Source organism: Chrysoperla carnea, chromosome 5 (genome assembly GCF_905475395.1).
Source record: "Chrysoperla carnea chromosome 5, inChrCarn1.1, whole genome shotgun sequence".
In the NCBI taxonomy this organism is placed as follows: domain Eukaryota; kingdom Metazoa; phylum Arthropoda; class Insecta; order Neuroptera; family Chrysopidae; genus Chrysoperla; species Chrysoperla carnea.
Window position 1 is genome coordinate 28,864,467 of NC_058341.1, and position 8,164 is coordinate 28,872,630.

Below are 8,164 nucleotides of genomic sequence, written 5' to 3' on the forward strand. Positions count from 1 at the left end.
CATTTAGGCTTGCTTGTTTTAACTTCCATTGGGAAAGGATCAAAGTGCTTAATATTAAAATTTGTTAATATTGGCAGATTGGACGAAAAAATTCAAAAAAGGAAGAACACAAAGATTGTTCTTGAAAACTTCATTGCGAATTTCGCATACTTTTTATGTATATTATAATATAGAGAATACACAAAACACTTACATAAGGAATCAACCCCCTTAAACAACACTACGTAAGAATCGTTTTTCGCCTTTAAAATATATAAGAATCGTTTTGTTCCCTCTTTTGTGTATAGAAAGACGTAAAGTATGAATAATATGTTATATAGTTCTATTCTGCTTTACCCTGTGCATTCATACTGCATGCATACATGAGCCTAACTATTCTAGTCGAATTGTAGAAAACAAGGTGACATTATCTGGATGGGTAATTTTGAAATAGCACATTACAATACTTTGTACAACGAGCTCTTATACTTAGATGAAATAGATGTCTTCGTACTGTAAAGCATGCAACGCTACTTTCTTTCACTGAAGCGATACCATTGCAATGCATTTATGTTTAAATAGTTTTATATTTGAATATAGTTGAGTCAACATTTTTTTATTTCTTCAAAGATACATTAAGATTAAATTATCGATCCGTCCTGACAGCCGTAGTTTATATTATATGTTCTCCAAATTTATTTTACCAATAATATAAAAATTTGGGCATCTTAGTCTTTTCAATATCTGTGACGTCTTCCTTCCAAATAGAGCTTGGAAGGTTCATATTCGGTTTTTCCAATGGCAGAAAATCATTGTCTCATTTGTTTCCTTATTTAATGCTATAATTTTGGATAATAATTTACATTTTCTTTTACACGAAAACCTACTTGGATATTAAAAACGCCTTCGTTAGTGGTTATCCATGAACAATTACTATTGTTCAACCATAACGACTGCATTAAAAAACGAAGTTAAATACGAATTTTAATTAGTTTTAGTATATTAGAATTATGAACAGTAAGAGCTTTGTCTTGCAAATAATAAGGTAAGACTTTGACTTGCCACTTATATAGGCTTAATTTTATTGATTAAGCCTAAGTTTTGAAACCAATGTGATTCACTGTATCCCATTTGCTTGACCACCGTAAAAGAAATTGAGTAGTATCGACAAACGTTATGAAATCTCTTCGCCACACTTTATTAGCGAAATGCCGAAGGAAATGGAGCTATTGCTTTTATACTGATGATGAAATTTTGTAAAAATTTCTTCAAATTTTCATCTTTGATATTTGAAAGGTTAATGAGAAAAATTGACGGATAAATAAGGGAAGAAGGATACGCAAAGTAAAAAATTTTGAATTTTTTTCAAAATAAAAAATGTGTTTTTTTTTTTTTTTTTATCAGTTTTAAGCAAAACAGTACCTACTCTTAGTTTTCGAAATAAAAATTAAAAATGCAATAATGCATATTTACTCAATATACAGGTTTCAACTTTCCTACCTTCAAGCCAAAATATGAAGGCAGACTTCCAAAAAAATCGGAATAATTCAAATATTTGTTATTTCATATAACTCTCGCTTGGTCTAATAATTCTGACTAAGTTGTATGCCTTGTGAATATTTGATACAAATTAGATAACCAGAAGACACATTTTATTTATTTCGATTTAGAAATTAAATTTTCGGATATGAACTATTTTTTTCTACTATTACAATATTGAGCTTGGATCTTCTATTAAACATTTACAAACCCAATGTCTATTTAACATGAATAAATAGGACATCTTGTAGAATTTTGTGGTGAATACAGAATTCATGTGTAAATATTTATGCGTTTTGAAGTGAATAATATAAAATGAATACGTATGCATAAGGGTTCTTCAAGTGTTAAAATGTTGAAAGACTATGTATATATTATATATACCGCCAATATTTACCACATCGCGTAAATGTTTTCTTTTCAATTCATTCATTTTATATGTCATTTCATCCACAGACATCCATACATACATACATACATACATACATACATACGTGTATAAGAGTGTGGGTGGACTTTGTATGTTGTTTTTTTGCTTTATACATGATGTTATTTTTGAGGGGAATAATAATAACTTAGGGGTTTGTTCAAGCGAAATAACATTATACTCATGTTTTTTTTCTACTTCTTTTGTGTGTCTTTTATTTGAATAAATAGTTAATTTTTGTTTATTTGTGTTTTGAATGTGAAGTAAATAGGATGTGCATCACTATTTTTCGTGGTGGTTTTGACTCCCTTAAAATAATTATTTACATTAAAACATCTAAACATTGTTTTAAACAATACAATTTCAATTTCATTGTTTTCGTTCCTTGTTTGGTCTCTATAAGGGCAGTTTTACGTCACCTCGATGTATATATGGATCACCACATCAATTGGTACCTACTTTAAACTGTTGATTATCTTAAAATTGATTGATTGGTTACTCGAAGACGAGAGGCTCATATATAGCCAGTATGAAAATTAACAAAGTGGACGTTACATATTCTTGTGATCGATTTCGATAATAATCATTGTTTAGGTAATTTTGACCCAACGAAAACAAAAATGTGGTTTAAATTAATGCCAGAGTTGTAGTTTTTGAGATAATGCTTCCTATGTTACCTGCCGAATGCAGAAATGTGGATTCGAAATGAATTATTCAAATTATTTTGAAAATGATTAATATAATCAACTTTTTAAGTGTATTTTCTTGATTTATAAGTGAAAATCATCCAAAAACATGATTTCTGACAAAATAGGATACAAAATAATTTTTTCGATTTTCTCGATTTTTTTAAAGGGTACCCCTTGGAAATATTGACAAAAATCGCAAAAATTCGATTTTCATCGATTTCGTTAATAATCATTTTTTAAGGTAATTTGGACCCAAAGAAAACAAAAATGTTATTTAAATGAATACCAGAGCTGTAGTTTTTGAGCTAACGCTTCTATGTTACCTGCCGAATCGAGAAATGTGGATTCGAGATGAATTAGTTCAAATTATTTTAAAAATTATTAATAGAATCAACTTTTTAAGAGTATTTTCTTGATTTATGGATGAAAATGATCCAGAAACATGATATTTGACAAAATAGGAGATATTTGATAAATTTTTCAATTTTCTCGATTTTGTTAAAGGAGTACCCCTTGGAAAAATTGAGCTCATAAATTTTTTATTTTTGATACTACACTATCACGTATACTTTTATAAGCCTATATAATAATTTTTCAATTACAATAAAAATATATTTAATTAAACTAATTAAAATCCAAAATTTTTCATTCATAACGTATTCAGTACAATCAAATTTAATGAGCATCAAAGGTAGGAGATTTTAAACATATTAAAATTAATAAAAGCTTTTTATTTTTGGAATTCCGATAAATATTTATCAATAGTATATAAAAACGTTTACTAAATTTTATCGTTAATTAATATTTCTAATTTCGTTTTTAATTTTGAAAATGCACATTAACAATAGTCAAATCATTTTTCTGTTTTAAATTTTGAAATTATTTTTTAGTATGCCACTAAAATTGTTTATACTATAGTTTGAACACTGTGAAACAGAGACCTGAAAATATAAATCGATTCTAGATTAACTCTAATATCACACAAGAAACATTAAATTTTACAAATGGCTTTTTAAACTGCTCGAAGTGGAAGTAAATATTTACATTTAAATAAAAGTAAAATTTTTGATACGAACAAATCCGAACTCCGATTTAAAGTAACTAAGCACGTCACAAGAACATATAACTCAGGACAAAGTTAGATCTTTGGCTATACGAGGCACAAATATTAAAATTTTTAATTTAAGACTAAAAAAATGTATTTATATAAAATATGGTAGAAGCGATGGGAAAATCGGGACGGCGCAAAAAAAAAATTTGAATCAATTTCATTGGTTGAAGATATCTACTTCAAAATTGAGTTCAAAGAATCCACCGTAACATACATATATACATTGCAAATTAAATAAAAACTCTTAAAAAGAAGTCGGTACGTCACATTAAACGATATGTCTTTGGAAGCATAGATTACTAATGAGAAAACTAAGCTTTATTATAATTTTGGTATTTCGTTGAATTAAAATTCGTACCTCTAACGCCAAAGCCAAATGAGAAAACTGAGTTTGGTTAAAATTATTTGATCGTATAAATTGAACTTAACTAAATGTTTACATCGTCATTTAAACGAAGAAAATATTTTACTTTTCTAAAGAAATAATATTTTCATTAAGCTTATGTATCTATGGATGAGAATTTTAACAGTCAACAAACATTATTATTATCACTCTAAAATTATGGGGTGATGTTAAGCATACACAAATACGTATTTTCGTTAGAATATTCAATAGAAACAGAATTGGTTTGAATAATTTTGAAAAGAAAAATATTTTTGAAAGTCATTTACTAAATACACACTTTATTGTTTCCTTTATCAAAATAATAATAATAATAATAATAATAATAAGTTCCAATTGAAAAAATAATTAATTAATATTATTTTTCTTATAAAGATGAGTTTTCTTGCAATTATTCTTAGAAATCGTTTTGCAAGTTGTTTACAATAAATTATTATTCATTTCTTTTATATTATTCACTTCGTTTGGAGATGAGTTAATTTCGCTTGGGTTTTTGATCTGTTAATAAAATTTTCTAAATAGTTTTATCGCAGTAGTATCGTTATATCCCTATATTCTTATTTCTATATATATTATAAATGTGAGAGTAAGGTTGTTTGTTTGTTTGTTACGCTTTCGCGCAAAAACTACTGAATGGATTTGATTGAAACTATACAATAATATAGCTCATACATCAGACTAACACATGAGATATAATTTATAAAGATTTATTAAAAAAATTAAAATAAAATATAAATAAGACGCCATTTTCCTGCGCCATCTTTGAGAATCATTTTGAACCATAAATTAGAGATTTTTATCATAATCGAAACGAAATGCAATTCATGGCCATCGTTTTTAATATACATAGGTACTCATTGAATTATGGCTATTTTACATTTAAAAAATTGAAAACTGCATGTATATTTTACCTGTGTAATCTGTTCCCCTATTTCAAGAATTATGGAAGGGAAATAAATGAGAGCAAGGCAGGTGGATGCATTAACGCGGGGATCTTTACCAATCTTTACTTAAGGGCGGGTATCAAACTAGTATAGCCATAAATTTTTAGTAAATTAATTATTTTTAGTATATAATTGTAACGAAGGGAATATAGTTCCTACCGAGTGTCTCACGAAACCTTTCACTCTTTTTAGTGGTTTTAAATTATTCTGGAGTCTTACAAAATCGAAAACAAATGTTTCTTGTGTAAGTTAATGTTTGCTTCGAATTGAAACGACCTCAAAGTACAAAAGTAGTTTGTTCGGTTTGTATATATTTATTTATATATTTACTAAATAGGTTTACCGCTCAATGACACGACATATGAATTTGTAGTATACTGATGTAAACGAAAATCTTACAATACAACAACAACACTTCCTTTATAACATGTAATAAAAGGTACTAGAATCTCATTTAAAATTCGTATACATACATTTTATATACGATTGGGTTGATACTGTTCTGGTTGTGACGACATTATAGGAAATATTCACCCTATTCGTACCTATACATAGTTTTTCTTATTGAAAATGTTTTAACTCTACACATATATTGATAAAACTGAGTAGATCCTATAAATGTTACACGGGAAGTTTGAATTTTTATTTTCAATTACGAGGTCCGAATTCTTACAAGTTGTCAAACATCATTCATTTCACTTCGGATTAAAATTGCATACAAATTCTCATTAACCTCATTAACAGACTATATTTAAACATCAAAACGTTAAAAATTTTCGACTCAATTGTTACAATGTTGAACGTATATATTGCAATTTACAAATGAATATTCAGAAAACTAAGAGCAGCTAGACATGCAGATGATAGTGTCATACAAACTGAGATTTTCGAGCTACTTTTAAATATTTGCAATAAATAGTATGGGCTTTGGCAACAATGAGTACGTCACGAAAAAATTCTTCCATTATTTATTAAAAAAACGCCCTATTAGCTCAGTTGGTTAAGGCGTAACCAATTCCGTACGTGGTGTGATTAGGGTAGCGGGTTCGATTCCCGCCGTCGCAACAAAATTAATTTAATTAATAGTTGTGACGGGCTAGTGTAGTGCATGGTATAAACATGAAGGAGGTGCACTCAGCCTCTGAAATTGAAGAGCTGATAAATGAAATTATCAGCGAAAAGTTGGTAAAACACATATATGTTATCCAATGGGCTCTATAGTCTAACTGTGTCCTTCGCGGACAGCCAATATAACCTTATTGGCTGTCCACCTTTGACCTAACGTATGAAAAAAAAAAACAACAAAACAAAAAAAAAACGAGGTATCACTAACGACACCTACAAAAATAGTGTTTTTTTGAAGTGAAAGCTTCTATGGGCGAGTTAGAAGACTTTTGGTAGGGTAAAATCTTATCGATTCGCATCAGCAATTCTACGTCATCTTCATCAACATCGTCGTCAGTATCATACTGTAAATGTAGCTAACAGATAAATTACCGTATCGTAGAAAACGACAACTCTTTAAAAATCTATGTAATAATAATTAAAGTTGTACAATTAACTATTAACTAGGTGATTCTAATCTTTAGTAACTTCTGATTACTTTTATAATAATTAATAAAAACACAGATATTCCATAGTTTTTATGTCTGTCTCCAAGATGTTTCTTTAAAAAATAAATGTGATACTTGGCTTTGAAGCTCAGCCCTTCGAGATGGGGTTGCACTAGCAGACAAGCTGCCTTAACTTTATTATTTCCACAAATAATTGTTCAATAATAAAGCACCTATATCACCCTTAAATTTGTTAGAAAAAAGATAGGATTTTGGAAAACCAAAGTTCTGGTTAAAGGCTGGTTTATTGTGCATGTCAATTTAGATTCGTGGTTCCATTTCCATTGGGTTGAGAAACGGTTCAATAAAAAAAATCACACTGTACCCATTGAAAACTAAAATAATAATATTATTTATTTTAATAAATTTATTTGTCTGGTTATATTCTTCTTTCAAATGAGTAATTTTATTTGTATACCACTATAAATATATGTTGTTAGTATTACCTATATAATACCTTATTGTAAAAGTTTCCAGACAATTTCATACATAAAATTTTCGATTCTATATACTATCATTTGTTATTATATTTTTGATAATAACAATAAATCGATATTATGGAACGAAAATATCGTTGAATTCTATACGATGAAAGAAGAAAAATATTACTGTATTTTGTATAAAAAGTTTTTAAACAAATAAGAAATAAAACGTCCGTTAGAGTTAATTGATTAAGTACCCTGTAGAACTAAGAAACGCCATCAATTTTAAGCGAACTTCTATCTGTGTATCTGTCTTTATGGACCAGCAGCTATTTAAAGAAATTCCGTACCAATCGAATCCTGTGGCCTTAAGGATTTTTATTATTTAATAGATATTCATTGATAATTAAGACACTTTTTGGACCAAAATCATATCTTGTATTCTTAGATTTTGTTACTTTTGTTGAAAATATGTAAGTTTGCACCATTTCTTCTTATCGATTTATCTTCTTCTGTTCTGGTTTCAAAGTTGTTGAATTGTTTCTTTGTATTCTGAATTTTGTTTTTTGGATCATATTCTTGATTATTTTTGGATCAAATCCGTTGTATATTGCAACTTGGCGGATTTGCTTTAATTCTTTGAAAAAGTTTGCAGTCCGCCACCAAATTAGCAAAGAGTAACATTCATAATAAGAGTAATCACTAGCTAATTCTTACTGATGATGACTACTTGGTAGTCGAAAATACGTATTTTAAAAATACAAAAAACTGATCTTGGAAATTGGGACAAAAATCGAAATTTATTTCGATATATCCTAGAGTTCTCATTTATTATCTTCGATAATATTTATATTAATACTAGTGGGAAATTTGACTTTTGATAACAAATGTTAATTTTGATGATTTTTTCCTTTTATTCATCATATACACCTTTTGTGATAACTTGTTTATTAATTTGTTACTCATTTTTTCAATCTCTAATCACACTTTATACACAAAACATAAACCACAAACATAAATGGTCTTGTAATAAAAGC